Source organism: Onychomys torridus, chromosome 1 (assembly GCF_903995425.1).
Source record: "Onychomys torridus chromosome 1, mOncTor1.1, whole genome shotgun sequence".
In the NCBI taxonomy this organism is placed as follows: Eukaryota; Metazoa; Chordata; class Mammalia; order Rodentia; family Cricetidae; genus Onychomys; species Onychomys torridus.
The window spans coordinates 91,264,787-91,280,670 of NC_050443.1; the positions used below are offsets into that span (position 1 = coordinate 91,264,787).

Sequence of the window (15,884 nt, forward strand, 5' to 3'; positions counted from 1 at the left end):
CATAAGGAACTGTTCATGGAGGCCAGAGGACAACTTTCAGTAGTCAGTTCTCTCTTCCTACCATGTAGGTTCCAGGGACTGAACTCAGGTCCCCAGGCTTGGCAGCAAGAGCCCTTATCTGCTGAACCATATCACTGGCCCCCATTCTTATAAATTAAATTTTAAGTACCTGTGGGCTACATTTTAGTAGAGAGATAGAGTTAGGAACAATTTTCATGGGTTTCCATACGGCTAGCCAGTTGTTTCAATAGCATATATTGAAAACTCATCTCATTTTATTTTTAATTCTTTGAAACAGGGTTTCTCTATGTAGCCCTGACTGTTCTGAAACTCATTCTGTAGACCAGACTGGCCTCAAACTCAGATCTTTCTGCCTCTGCCTCCTGAATGCTGAGATTAAAGGCATGCACCACTACTACCTGGCTAACCCATCTCTTTTTAAAAATAATTCAATTTTTATTTAGTATGGGTCTATCTCTGGATCCTTCTACTGGTCTTTTTTTATGCTAATAAAAGAATATTTTATTGAGTGTATTCTTTGGTGTTCCTAGGGATTAAACCTAGAGCATCTTGCCTGCCAACTAAGCATTCTACTATAGGTCTATAGCACTTTTTGCTTTTTATTTTGAGACAGGGTCTAAGTTGTCTAGCCTAGCCTTGAACTCACTCTGTTAACGGCCCAGACTGGCCTGGAACTTTCTACAAGTGTGTATCAGACTCCTAAATAATGTGGATTTCAGGCCTATGCCATCAGACAGACTAATTACCACTGCTTTATATTTTGCTGTGAGAATATGCCAGGTCAAATACCCCCAACCTACTTTTTTTTTTTTTTTTCAAAAACATAGTTTTATATTCTGAGTTACTACATTCCTTATGTGACTAAACACTTGGCTTTGCCGTGCTAACAATATTCTTCCTTTCTTTTCTGTTCTAGAAAGAGCAGTTTACTGCTGTGCATTCTAGAAAAAGGGGGCAAAAAGTTTGCTTTTGTTCTGAAGACTGTTGTGTGGAGGTCTGTGAAGAAGTGAGGCAGCTAAGGATCTTCAGCTTCTTTTAGCCACATGGAAAAGCCCCTTTCACATTGTAACACCAAGAGCCAGAGTGTCTTGGCCAGGTCTGCAAACAAGAGCTGATGTTCAGCCTCATTACATGGTCTAGGACACATTCCAAATGAGGTATTGCTGCTCTCCAGTTCTGAGCTGCTGGGTCATTCTATTCAGAAAAGAACCAGGGAAGGCCTCTCGAGAAGCCTCTGATAGAGCTGCCAACACCTGTTAACCTGTGAATGCCTGATGTTTAGAAACTCATTTTTAAGGCTGGCCATGGTGGCACATACCTTTAATCTAAGCACTTAGGAGGCAGAGGCAGGCTTCTTTGAGTTCAAGGCTAGTCTCATCTACATAGTGAATTCCAGATGAGCCTGTCTCAAAACAAACAACTAAACCATAACTAAAACAAACAAATAAAACCCAAAACTGACTTTTGTATATTTCAGATGTCAACCTGTAATTCCTTTCTCTTTTTCTCCCTCCCTCCCTCCCTCCCTCCCTCCCTCTTTTTCTCTCTCTGAAACACACACACACACACACACACACACACACACACACACACACACACACTTTCAACCTGGTCCGCAGAGAAGAGGTAACTATTCCTTTTCTAATTTCCTCTTAAATAATGAATGTCCTCAAGCCATGGCTTCTGCCTGCTCCTGGCACTGTGCTTTCTTTTCTCATTCCTCCCTCTGATCTCCAGTTTAGTTAAAATCAGCTTTCCCAAGGTAAGCTCAGTGCCTTTTAAATCCAACCAGAGTTCCCCTTCTCCAGGATGACATTCTCCTTCACTTCACTTGTGTCTACTGAGACTTTCCTCCAGTTTTCTATTCCAGCCTCGTTGCTTTCTGGGTTCTCCTTTTGCTCACATCACCATTTTCTCCTGCTCTGATTCTTCTTTTGCTTCCCTTGGCATTTGGAGAGCGTGGCTCAGCTTGGGCTCACTGTTGGAGGACTGCCCAGGCTCTCCTGTTCTCTGGCTCTGGTTGAGTACATCCATGACAGCTCTGCTCAGTGGGGTGGAGGGTGAGGCACCAAGAACAGAGCAGCAGCTCAGGTCTCCACCAGGACTTGCTGTGCCTCTCACTGCAGGACTCCACAAGCTACCACACTCCTTCCCCGGAAGCTCCCACTCTGCACATCTCCTCTATGTGAGAAGACATCTCACTCCTGAAGCCTCATACTGGGTGTTCTCCTTTGCTCTTCCAAGGTTGATTGGAGATTGTGTCTCATTACACCACCTATAAGTTAGTGGCTCCTTGTTCTACACACTCTTGCTCTGAATGATCATTGCCAAAGTAATTGTAAAAATGCAATTTAGCAAAATAGAACATGAACTTTGAGACAGATTGTCTAAGGAATCTGGGATTTCAGGATGTGTCTGCACCTGAAAGATGAGAACAGAAATGTCTATTTGGGGTGTGTATGGGGGACACTGTGCGACTTGATGGAGATGATGTATATGAGGCTTTTAGAATAACAATCAACTCATTCTTCAACTGCAGAAAATATTGACGCAGCTCAATCCTACTCAATTCCTCCCAAACAAATTTAACATTCTCATCTCAAGAGTCTCTAGCTTTCATGCTTATGTGATTTCTGGGTACTGTCATTGTCTTCTCCAGTCAACCCATCAAACCTGGAATTTGATTTTGAGTGCTTGACTTCAGAGCCTAATCTCCCACTAGACCAGCAGTTCCCAAAGTAGATTGCATCTCAGATCTGAAAGATGTTGAATTAGATTCTGCCAGACAGAGCCTCAGGATTCTGTATTTTTTACAAAACTCTTCCTTGGCAATTCGAATGGCTTTGGCCACTGCATTCGAAGGCACTGCAGATCAGACTATCCATCCTCACTGACTTCACCAATAAATCTGGAACAGCATCTACTTCATACGTGTCAACAGTGATACCTAGTATAGTGCTCTTTACTGTGCACCAGGAACTATGCTCAGGATTTCCACCTATCACCTCACTTACCTCTCATCAAGCCCCTATAGTAGATAACAGAATATCCCTATTCCACATAGGAAGAAACTAAAGTACAGAGAGATTAATCAGTTTGATTTACAGGGTCTAGACAGCAAGTATGGAGGGTATGTATTCTAGTTAGCATTTCTGTTGGTATGATAAACACAATGACTGAAAACAGCTGGGGGAGAAAGGGCTTATTTGGCTTACCCACTAAAGTCCATCATCCCATAAAGCCAGGACAGGAACTCAAGACAGGAACCTGAAGGCAGGAACTGAGGCAGAGGCCACAGAGAAACACTGCTTATTAGCTTGCTCTTCCTTAGCTTTTTCGTACAGTCCAGGCCTACTGGCTTAAGGAAAAGTACCTCCCACTGTGGGCTAAGCCCTTCTATATCTATTAGCAATCAAGAAAATGTTTCACAGGCCAATCTAATGTTAGCAATTTTCAATTGAAGGTCTCTTTGCCTTCCTAAGTTCATCAAAGTGACAACCAAGATTAGCTATTACACTAGGTATATGAACTTTTGGGATTGAGATGAGGATTATGGTAAACATATTTAAAGAACTTGGTACACACAGGTGTTCACTAAATAATATCTTTCCTTTCTTTATAGCCATGTGATTTTATTCATGTTCAGGAAATGCAGATTGAGAGCAATTACCTTGACTTTAGCTATACTGAAAGAATTGACAAGTTCAGTGTTCCAGAAGGTAGAAAATAAATGGCACAGTGGGTGCCAATAGAAGATACTTGTGTTTGGGTTTCCAGCAGAGAGGAACTCTAAGGAAAATATAACTGAATATGAGAGAACATGCCTGAACAAGGAGAGACCATCTCTTGTCTACTAAGGGTAGAAAACAGCAAGATAATAACTCTTAAAAAACAATCAAGGCACATGGAGGGCCAGGGTCTTAAAACAGGCCCCCTTCCCTCCATGTGGCCAGCTGTTTCCTGTGTGGACTCTTTCTGTGATAAGACAATGTATCAAGGCAGATGCAGCTATAGTTACTATAAAATTCTCTTTGTTGATTCCAGTGAATTCCCACCCATGTGACTTTCCTTCCATCCCTTCTGGGCCCCAAAGAAAGTCTAATTTCTCTTCTATTTGACAGCTCTTCAAATATGTGAAGAAAGTTACCTTGTACTCCCTGGGGCAAAAACTTCTGTTTCCTTTAATCTTTTCTTATGTGACATAGTTTATATAGTCTCATTACATCCTGGTCTCCTTCCTGTGCACAGTGATAATTTCTGTTTGCCAAGTCTTAGTCACAGACAGTAGTACTCCATGAGGGTACTGACCAAGACGGCCAGTCCAATAGCTCAGACTTTGAGTGATGCATTCTGAGATGGCATTCTTTCTCTGGGCAACCACAACTCTCTGTGGACTCAGATTGAGTTGGGACTTAGGGTCCCCCATCTTGCTCTTTCATGAATCCCTCAGCCTCACCCTGTTGAGAACAGTAGACTTCCCAAGGTGGAACCCCACACTTGCTCCCATTATGGAGATCATTGTTCCATATCAAATTTGGCTGATGTCATATAATGTCTCTTCCTCTATTGGCTTTGCATCACCTGGAAAATGGATGCAAATCTCCTGGTTTTTCATTCAAGACATGGGTACAAATCATGAGTTTGGGCCTAGTTGGGAGCCTTACATCATTTGGTAACTGGCCTGATATGGAGCCTTTAGAATGTAAATGAAAGCAAAACACATTTTGTTGTTGTTGTTGTTTGTTTGTTTGTTTGTTTGTTTTTGAGACAGGGTTTCTCTGTGTAGCTTTGTGCCTTTCCTGGAACTCACTCTGTAGCCCAGGTTGGCCTTGAACTCACAGAAATCTGCCTGCCTCTGCCTCCGGAGTGCTGGGATTACAGGCATGTGCCATCACTGCCTGGCAGCAAAACACATTTAAAACATGACTGACACTGAGTCAGCCAGTTTGTCTAATCTGTGGAATGGGGAACTTCTCTCTTCACAAGGGGGTTGTGAGGATGCAGGGTGAAAAAGAGGGAAAGCTTTTAGCACAGTGCCTGGCAACAACACAGTAGAGCTATGCTGGGGGATGCAGCGTCCTGCATCTTCAGGTTACTGGTACTTATCTAGCTGTGAGTCCAATTAATTAAGTCAGCATCCAGCCCATATTTCCATCTTGTATGTAATATCTTTTCCATTGCTGTGTTAAGCTTCTATTTACACAGAGTAGTCCCCTCTCCAAAACAGACAGAGACAAAGTAAATCTGCTTTGAAACTTAGGGAAAGTGGGAAGTTACTCATGAAGTTGCTTGGCCTTGAAACCCATCCACATTTGGACAAACGTTGTGTGCCTTGCAAAGAACTAGGGATGGGTCACACAGCTTTACAAGCATTGAAATGCGTCCAGGAACTTGCCTGGCTAGAGTTCATTCTATAGTCACAGAGGCTGGTCCACTTCGCATAACTCAGTCTACTGATTTAATGCCCTTTGTTTGTGGATCCAGCCCACATTTGCAGAGCACTTTCTGGGTGTCAGCCCCATCCCCGCCACTCCACCCAGGCCCCTCCAGCAGTTGCTAAAAGGGAGCAGGCACGTGTCAAAAAGTAGACAGTACTTTGTTATCAGGGAGTTCAACATTTAGAAGGTTTGCCAGTTCTTTGGGTCTCCCTAGTAAGCGCTGGGGAAGTAAAAACAAGACTTCTCCACACTTCGAGCGTCCAAGTCGCACGTTATGTTTAATTAATTAATTAATTATTTTTATTCTTTTCAAAAGTCTCTGCATCTCTTTCTTTCTGTCCTGCTCCCTTGATGCTTTTGCAAAGCAGATGCCTTGGCTGCTGGGACCCTGTCTTGTAACATGTGACAGAATCTCGCTCAGGTCTCACCCTATGGCCCAGGCTCGCTTAGAACTCGCGACTACCCCCGCTGCCTTAGAGGCTTTCCGAAGACTGGAATTATGGATGTGCACCACCACCTCCTGGAGACTTCTCTTTCGAACGGGAATGACAGCTCCGCCGGGCGCTTGGAGGTCAAGACAAATAAAAAGAACGCGAGATCGCGTGCAGTCTTCGGAAGGAAAAGTCTTCTAGAAACGCTGGGTATTAGTGCTCTGGTTCCGACTAGGGCAAGCCAGGGGTTTCAGGAAGGTTCTGGCGCTGTGTTCCTAAAATGTGGTTTCCTAGATGGAGCTGGAGCGGGGTGGACGAGGAGATGCTGCGCTTACTCAGCGTTCTGCGAGCAAGGAAGGGGACAGAGAAGGAAGGAGAGCTGGAAGGCAGGTACCAGCTCTGGACACGACCGAGTGGCAAGGGGACAACAGCGAGCGCTCGGAGTCCGTCCGAGCCGCTGCAGCCGCTGCAAGCCGGAGACCTGAGGGGAAAAAACCGAGGGCTAGGGCAAGAAACCCAGATGGCTCACCGATTGGTCCTCTTTTCGGGGCGTGCGTTCCTGTCCTCCAAATGATTGGTGAAGGGAAAGTAGCAGGTAAACCAGCCCTGCCGTCTTGTTATTGGTCAGTGGCATCTCTATCGGCCAAACGATTGGCTAGCGCGACATGGAGCCGAACGCTGATTGGTCCGGATTGGCCGCCAAGACCGCTCCGTTAGCGCGCTCTGATTGGCTGGCGGGAAGAGGCAGGTATCCGGGCTCCGCGGCTCCTCCATTGGTGGGCGGGGAAGGGGGGTTGGGCACAGCGATTGGTGGGCGGGGGGCCGGGCCTGGGCCGGCGGGGAGCGGATTGGTCGGAAAGTAGGTTAGTGGTGCGACATTTAGGGAAGGCAGAAAGTAGGTCAGGGACGGAGGTGCCTGTTTACCCGCGCCGGACTTGCCGCCGCCACCGCCGCGGGATCCGAGTGCGGGTGCGGGCGCGGGCGCTCGCGGCGAGCCACGGTGAGTGTCCGCACGGCTGCTGGCTGCGGCCGTCCCGGGGCGTCCCGTCGGGGGTCGCGAGCTCCCGGGCCGGCGCGCCGCCCCCGCCCCCGCCCGCGGCGCAGCCCGGCCGCCTGGAGCCCTGCCCGACGTGCCCGCTGCCGGCCTTAAAGGGCCCGTGCGACTCCCAGCCCCCACCCGGCCGCGGGGAGGCTGCGCCCCTTAAAGGCGCCGCGCCCGCTCACCCCCATCTTCCCTGCCTGGGCTGCGCGGCGGGCGGGGGAGAGCTGGGGGGGGGGGCCCGGGACGCTGTCGGTGGGCGCGCCCACCTTCCCCGCGCGGGCATCACCACCTGGCCCGGGAGGGGGCGGCCGGCGGCCTCTTAAAGAGACAGCCATGCCCGGCTGTGGCGATGACCCGAGCCCGGAACGAGCTCCGGGATGCGTCCCCGGGAGCTTCTGGGTCCCTGAAGGGATGGCTAGGACGCGGGCAGAACGATGCTATGCAGTGCCTGCCAAGCCAACCCCTCGGCACTTCCCTCCTCGGAGTTGGGTGGGGGCAGGGCCGGGCGTCTCCGTCGAGTCCGGGCGTTCGCGTCCGCGCGTCCCTTTGGCCGGTCGTGGGGCTGGCGCGGACCTCGGTTATGCCTTGGCGGGCACGGACCAGGCCCTTTCCAGTGTGTGGACAGCCGTCGGTCCTGCGCCGTCCGGTACTTTGGGTGGCCCTGGAGGATGGATCTTCCCATTTGGGTCTGCGAGCAGGTGCCCGATGGCGTGGGGACGGTGCCCTGAGCCGTGGTGGGTGTCCGGGAAACCTGCGGAGGGCGCAGCGAGGCTGCCCTTACATGCGGGTTTGGCAGATAATAGGGGAAGAGAAAGGTTTCCACTGGAGATTGCCCCGGCGTTGACAGCTTGGGGAGCTCGGGTTTGCTGGGAGAAGTGAAAGGTAGAATTTTATGCAGACTTGGGGCCACATGGCAGCCGTCCCCGGGGGTCGCGATCGGTGCCGGGGGAAGGAAGGGCTGCGTTGGACACGGGCGTCTGTTGTCAAGTTTGTGCTGGCCGAGCTGACATGATCACCCTACACTTGTTCCCCCGGCGTCTTCTCCAGTCTTTCTGCCCTCACCTAGCCTAGCTTTAGCCCTTTAGCCCTTGCGGTCCGGCTCCTTTCTTGTCTTAAATTGTTACTTTTCAGCAAGAAATTATTAGTCAAGTTTTCTCACCCAGCTTCCAAAAATCAGATTTTGTATTCACGAGCAACTACTTTTTGACGGTACTGGTATTGCTAAGATCTGCATGCTTTCTTTTTTGTTTGTTTGTTTTGTTTTGTATTTTTTGTCCAGGAAAATTGATCCCCCCCTTTCTTTTGCACAACCCTTGTTTATCATTTGTCCTTCTGACATTTGCTGCCGTGCCCCCTTTCAATCTATTTTTACTTAACAACTATTATTTTTATTCTTAAGTTCCCATTGATACCAGGATCTGTCAATTTAGGTTGGTGGATTTTCTAATTAATGTACCAGTTGAATCATGAGCTTAAAATAATCGTTGCTGCTCCTGAGCAGTTTTGAATAATCTCAGGCTCCCTGTGCTTTCAAGAAAGGGGGAAAAATCACTGCTGTTAAATTGGATTTCCATACCAGAGAAGTTCCAAAAATAAATATTTTTTAAATACGAAATTTAATCTTTCAGATTCTGCTTTGTTTCTGGGTTCGCATTATTACCAAATCTTTAAAATGGTTTGTTGAACATATTTAGAAGTGTTAGAAATTTCCTAGGCAGATTTGAAATTGGGTGTATCAACGGAGGCTGGATTGGTAGCGACAATTTGGTTGTATCTTAGATGTCGCCAATGAATAATGATAATGTTAAAACAGCAGTTAAATTTGTACTTTGTTCCAATCTCTGCAGTTTAAAATGGGAGAGGCTCCGATAAGGTGTGGAAGAACAGAAACCTGGGTTAGAAGGCATGTAGCTAGGTTCTAGCCCAGGCTGGGACTCTGATGGCTATGCCACTTGGAGCAAGTTACTGTGCCTTTCTGGGTTATGTTCGCCTCAGATGGAAAGGCTCAGACAGTTGACCTAAGCGATGTCAAAGGTTTCTACCACTCTTCGGTTCCACATGCCTCTAAATATTTACTAGATTTCAATTAGGGTAGGTATTTACCTCCTGAAGCTGCCAGATCATTTGAGGGAAAGTCCTGTTTTCATGAGAAAGTTAAGCAGATCAACAGATGGTGTTTAAAAGGATCCATTTCAAATGATTTATAATTGATGACGATTCACCCATATCTGCAGTTTGCAGAAGAGGTTACATGCCACGGGCAGGAAAAGGAAGTGGCTGTATTTTCAGATTTATTCCTTCACATCACCAGCTTCGCTGAGATTCTTATAACCGAAAATGGACACGTGCACGGAAAGACATGGCTGCGTCAACAGTACTGAGTACTGCATATGAGCACGCACAGATGCATGGTTTTATCTATCTTTGGTGGGCAGCCTGTCTGCTGTCCTTGTTCTTTCTGTGATTCTGCCGTCACCTCACTGTGGCAGGAGAACGTGAAGACCGAGAGCACCTGCCATTCCCAGCACTGTAGTTTCAGTGACTTCAGTGCTATGCTGACTGAAGTAGGCATTTGCAGGGGAAATTAGAAAAGACAAAATCTTTTCTAGACTTTGAGGCTGAATGAGGAGCTCAGGGACACTAGCTTGCCCTCCTCTCCCGGTCTTCTCTGTCATGGTCACTTTATCACAAGGCTCAGATTGACCCTAAATATCCTTTTAAATGAACTTTTCTCCTCCCATCCACCTGCTCTGACTTAAGCTCCTGAGCTTTTTCCTTTGTAGAACACCCGATCCATTCCCCTATTGCCCCCTCCCCTCTTCTCAGTTGGGAGAAAACATTCCTCCCCCACTGAGCTCAAATGCACAGGAGCTCTTGGTTTCTGGTGTCAGAAGGAGCTGCACTTGGGTTGGAGGTGTATGGCTTTGGAGAAGTGTCTGACTTCTTTGACCTCAGTGCTGCTCCTCTGGTGCAGTGGCAACGCCTGCCTCTTGGAGGCTGTGTGAGGTTGACAGGACATGATGCATGTCCAATGCCTAACACACAGGAAGCCTTTCCTCAATGCCAGCTGCCACTCCCTCCTACCTCTGCCAGGCTCCTGTCACCAGAATGTCCACTGTACTATTTGTCCTCAGACTCCCACCAGTGTCAGAAGAACCTTTGTCTTGACTTAGGAATAGGAAGAAACAGACCTATTGTGAGCCTATTGTGAGTTTCCATGTGTCCATACTAGGTGCCCCTGAGTCTGGATGTCTCCCCATAGGTGCCCGACTGTCCCAGAGCTGAACATTCTCCTGCTCTGGCTCCCCCACCCCCCACTTTCCTTCTTTATACTCTGTGTGATTTCTAAAACCTTTCGTTGAATTCCAAGTTGCAGCTTGATCTAGCTCACTGTCTTCTCCGGAAATCACTCCTCCTCCTTCCTTTAGGCCGTCCTGCTTTCTCGATTCTCTTTCTGTTTCTGCCGAAGGCCAACGTCTATCTTCTGCTGCCCACCTGGCCCCGCCTCACCTGGGGTCCCGTTTCTAGTTGTGCCCTGCTTCCTCTGCTGTAGCTGTGGCAGTTCCAGTAGTGTCCTGTAGCTAGCTCTAGTGGACCTGGAGGTTCCAGGCTTGCACACTGTCTTCAAGCCCACTCCCCTGCATCAGTACACCACCTAGGAGCCTAGAACCCTTCATGTCCTGCTTCCCCAGTTGTTCAGCCAGGCAGTTTTGTTAGGTAGTGTAGAGCTTCAGCTCTTTCATATCCCAGCTTTTGCTTTCGACCTTTATAACTGATGCTAACTTGCTTTTTCTCTGTATCTTGGCATCCTCCTGATAGGACCTCCCCTTAGCTCCCAGAGTTGCATTGTGGACTGAATGAGTTAAGATATACGGCATGGGGGTCAAGGTCTTTACCACACTTTGCCGTGGCTCAGTGGTGTTGCTCCCCATTGCTCTGCCAGCTCCTCACTCTGTTGTGGGGGACTCTCCACATCCAGCTCACATGCTGGCCTGCACTTGTGTACTCAGGACTGTCCAGCCAAGCTGAGGTGTGGACCATCCCATGCACCGGCCCTAGGCTGGGTCCTCCCAATCTCCAAGTCTTCACATATCCACTCTCTTTTGTTCCACCTCAGGCACTTGGACCTTTAGGAACCATCTTTGTCTTGACTTGCCCCACACGTGGCAGCAGTGTCCCCAGCCCTTGACCCTTTTCTAATTCCTGTAGGTTCTACTGTGTTCTATATCATGTTTGACTGTCCCTGGGATTCTGGCCTGTTTGTTCAGACTGAGCACTTGGGGGAGAGTTCATTTTGGTTCCTCCCAAATAATAGGCACAAGAGGCATATTTGTATTTGTCTGGTACCCATCCCAGACAAGGGAGGGATGCACACTTACTGCACAGAGGTCCTGGAAAGGAGAGTTGGAGTTGGGGGGAGGGAGATGACATGTCCTTAGTACTGGCTTCAGGGGAATGCTAAGTGCTGGAATGGGGGAATGCTGAGTGTGGGAATATAATGGCAAATGATTTTTACTTGAGTGCATGCTGTCCTTTCAGTTCTGTAAACTCCTGTTTGTTCAGCCTGTTTGCCCAGTAAAGAAGGGTCTGTTTGATTTAATACTCTGGTTGATGTTGTTTTGGACGTTTGTATGTATTTATCCCTTTCACTACTGCTTCAGTTGTGTGACCTGGACAAATTAGTGAGTTTGAGTCTGATTGGCTTCAACTGAAAAAGAGGAATAAATAATTATGGCAGTAGTAGCTACAATTTATTGGGCATTTTCTGTGTGCCAGCAAATGTGTCACTTACCTTAGGCTTATTAATTTCTTGTAGTCTTCGTCATTCTCTCGTGAGGTCACACCGCTGTCCTTATATACAGATAAGGTGGCTTTGTAAACTGCCCAAGATTACCCAGTTGCTAAGGGATGGGCCAGGGTTTATCTATCTGATAGACTCCGGAGCCTGCTGGGAGGACAGGGCCCCGTGTGCCAGACATCATGCTAGGCTTGCAGAGATTGGGGACCAGTCTCAGTTGACAAGCATGATGTGCACCATTTTTCTAGCAGTGCTGATGATGTCCTTGCCATGGTACAAGGGGCCACACATTTGGATACTACCCTAGTTGAGGTTACAAGGGCTTGTGAGTTTCCTCCTACATCCTGCGATGTCTCTTTGCTATCCTTGCTTTCTTCTGTCTTTCTGGGGCTCTCATGCAAGCCCCTGATGCTCAGCCTCTTCCTCCCCAGGATCCCCTGTGTAAGATGAGCTTCCTGAAGAGACTCACTAACACTAGTCCTGACAGAGACATTGAGGAGCTCTCCCCAGGGAGAGATGTCCTCCTCATCCCAAAGACACACCCTCTCCAAGCCACTGCTGTATGGCAGCCTTGGTGGAGATATATGTTTTTAATGCCAGTCGTTTCCTCTGAATACATTTAGATAGCAAAGGGAACAATGTTTTATGTGAAGAACCTGTTACATAAAAATCGGTTATATAATGTTCAGCTCTATATCCCCCAAAAAAGTAGTAATCACTGGTTCCTTGGAACAGAATTAACCTCAGATTGACAAGTGTGAAAGGTGATGTCCTGCCCTCAGCACCCCCTTTGAACTCTGCTGTCCTTGCTGGGCATCTGGAGCATTTTGAGAGAGAAGATGCAGTGATGTCTTGGTGACTTTTGTCTCCCTCATGGCTAAGCGGCTTGCTCCTTCTCAGTTAGACCATCAGTACCACCTGTTTCCACTCTTCTGCTCTACTCTGTACTCCTTTGGGTTTTCTTCATTCAGTATGACCAGGCAGAGCCTTCTAAGAACAAATGCCCTGTGTCCAGTCTTCCTCTGCCCCTCTAGGCCACCCCTGCCTATCTCCAACCTCCATTACAAGACCCTGTGCCTGAGCTTCCATGCGATTGTCTGACTGTGTCATAGTCTCTCCTGTTGAATGTCCTAGCTCATGATCCCTTGACCAGAGAGGCCCTCCTCTCTCCCTCCCTTCCTCTGCCTACCTTGAATCTCTCGCCCCACCCCCTGCCTTTCGCTGGTCAGTCATTTATTCCAAAACAATGCTATTTCACAATTGGCAGATTGCCGTCTTCTGCCTAAGCAGGATGGTCAGTTCTTTCACTTTTCAGTAGATGATGAACTGTCTTCCCCTCACTTCCTGCTCCCTGCCTGCACTCATATATTCTTCCAGTAGGATTTCCTGGAGGCTTCCGGGTGAATAGTTGTTTTGAGCACAGAAGTCACCAGAAGGGGTTTCCGCTTCTGCAGGGAGGGTGGTGAGACATGCCCAAGAGCCAAAGGGGGTGAAAGAGTAGGGAGCATGCCTGCTGTCAGGGAAGACCTCACTGAGAAGGTGACTTGAGCTCAGCTTCTGAAAGATCCAGGAACGGGTTGTTTCCATGGAAGAGAGTCTGGCTGGTACCAAGGTCCTGATGTTGGAGGCAGCTTGATTGCCGAGGGAAGTAAGAGCTGGTGGGTAAGGGTCTGAGTTTCTGTGACCAGATGCTTTCTTTCTCCTTTCTCTTCTCAGGAGCCTTGAGCCCAGAGTCAAAGGCCTGCAAATATGAATTCGCGTATTTGCTCAGATCGTGTAACTAGTAGTTCACTGTTCCCTGCTTAGAAGGCCTTTTGTGAAATGCAAGGCTTGTTGATTTGCTGTGTCATATGCAAACAAATTAAGGGTTTGGAGGATTCCCTCATAAACGTGCTGCTGACAGGTGTCACTGCCCGTTACCATTTTAATTATATTTAGTGCAGACTTCTGTATATTGTTTGACGTGTGTGTGCATGTTAAATGTTTTAAAAGTTTGTAATGCAGTTGATAGAAGCTTGGTATAAGTTGGTCTATATTAAAAAAAAAAAAAAAAAAAGCAACCAAACTAAATAATGGTTTAGTTCCCCATCAAGCTCAGAAAAGCCATTTAGGGACAGCTGTAGCCAAAACCGTATGGCTTCGTTCTAAAGCAGCGTTAGCGTTAATTAAGCTGCAGCTTGCAAGGCCCTCATCTGTGGTGCATTACAGTTATTTACTGCTGGTGTTGGCTGTTTATCTTAGTCACTTCTACTATTTCCCAGCCTGACAGAAAGCTTTATGAAGGGATTTTTTCCCCTAACCTTTCTGCCCTTAAGAGTTGTTCTGTTGTCTTATAAATGAGACAGTAGAACTCAGAGTGGAGGGCATTGTGAGCCAACGTGGTGATGTGCTGAGGCACTTTGGAAGGAGTATTCCTTTTGGAACTTTGATTTCTCAGGGTCTTCTCAGTTAGAAAATCCGGTGTTTTCGAAGTAACAGGAAAATGAAATACGACCTTCATCGTGCATACCTGCTTGGAAATGGCCCCCTCCAGATTCTTTTAGAAGTACACAGCAGGGTGACGAGGGGAACTTAGCTCTCTTGGCTAGTGTTCATGGTTTTTCTTCTACAACCCCCCCCCCCCCTTTATCTGCCTTTCTAAATGAATTGAAAGGAATTTTTTCCCTAGAATTTGTGGTCCAGATAGGAATTATGTGTTCTTGGTCATCTAATCTCCCAAATCATTATGTAAATCACCTTTTCTTTGGACTCTTAGGGATAAACATGGTGACTGGTTTGTTTGCTTGTGAAACACACTTGTGAGAACCCTCAGGGACTGGGATGAGTTTGCAGCCGAGAACAGAGCTAAAAGAGTGTGGGATCCAAAACAGTTTTAAATGTTAAATGCAAATCTATTTTCAGTATCCTGCTGGAGGGGAAAGGAGCCCAAGGCTGAAGATGATAGAATCGACTTCTGCTTCAAAGGGAAGGGGCTTTACCATAGTGGGGAAAAAAAAAAAGCCATCCTTTCACCAAGCGCTACCCCTCCCTTCCCACCTCTGAGTCCTGCTTTTGGCATCTTGGGTCACTCTGCCATTTGAGACATTTGAGTGATGTTCGTGGCTGAGCTCAGCTGGCAGTGTTGACAAAATGACTGAGGTGAGCACGCTGTACTACTGTCCTCGGTGCTTCTGGAGGGAAAGCTTGCCACACTGGAGTGACAGGGCACTTTGAGCCCTGCCCTGGTCTGGTCAGTTATGAGCAGTATGTTTATTTTTGCCCCCTCACTTGAAGACACAGAAGGAGTTTGTGCAAGGAAACACTGTGCTGGGAACTTCACTCTGGAGCTGGGGTTGCATGGAACCTCATCTTCTTCCTCGGGTGCTGGAATGTGAGCAAGAATGTCACCTGCTTATTTCCCACCATGACCCAGGACCAGCCACTGAGTTGGTGTCTTTACAGATCAATTGCTCAGTAAATACCTATTTATTTAATCAACAGGTGAGTTGAGCTTTGTGAAAACCCCAGATGTTCCTGCCTTGCATATGCAAGGACATATGCATGGGCTTGCTCTTATATGTACTTAAAAGTCTAGGTAGCTATTTCCTCTGGACAGCTGTGTTTTTTGTATTCTCCATGTTGGCTTGGAGATCAGTGTCTTACTGACAAAGGAGTTAACTGTTCAGCTGACATTCATCTTTATCTTGTCTTTCCTTGGCTCCAGAGCATAACTTAGCAGTGGCCGAGCCTCATCAACTCATGCACATTTATTCAGGCATAATAACACATTCATTATTTAGTCAACAGATGTCTGAAGGGCTATATGCCAAGCTCAGGCTAGACCCGGGGCAAAGCTGATTTGATTTTGTGACTGAGGAGCCTGCTGTTTTATTTCCTGAAAGAGCATCCTATGGGCTGGGTAGATGGCACATTTGTAAAGTGTAGGATGAGCACATGTGAGGACCTGGTTCAGATACTAGCACACAGATGAGGGTAGCTTTGTCCTTCCGAAGGTGGATATGAATACAGCTAACTCAAAGGTGGGAATGATGAGAGCACAGTCAGAGATGGGCTGACCTAGAATGGAAGGTTCCAAAGTGGCAATTGAACATTGGAAGATTATTACAGGCCTGTCTGTGTTTAACCCACTGAGTGATGGGGAAATAAGGAAGTCA

At 47.4% G+C, this 15,884-nt stretch overlaps 1 protein-coding gene across 7 annotated transcripts in view; it reads left to right on the forward strand.

Annotated features, from left to right (window-relative positions):
* Positions 1–6,710: 6,710 nt before the first annotated feature.
* Positions 6,711–15,884, forward strand: part of Arntl (aryl hydrocarbon receptor nuclear translocator like) — a 102,319-nt gene continuing 93,145 nt past the window's right edge. For 4 of the 7 annotated variants that reach the window (XM_036189607.1, XM_036189615.1, XM_036189623.1 and 1 more), the window contains exon 1: positions 6,724–6,890. The gene's annotated coding sequence lies outside the window, so the exon portion shown is untranslated. Of the gene's footprint in view, positions 6,891–7,462; positions 7,631–15,884 lie in introns of those variants that run through there. The other 3 variants (XM_036189581.1, XM_036189650.1, XM_036189590.1) reach the window with 2 other exon arrangements.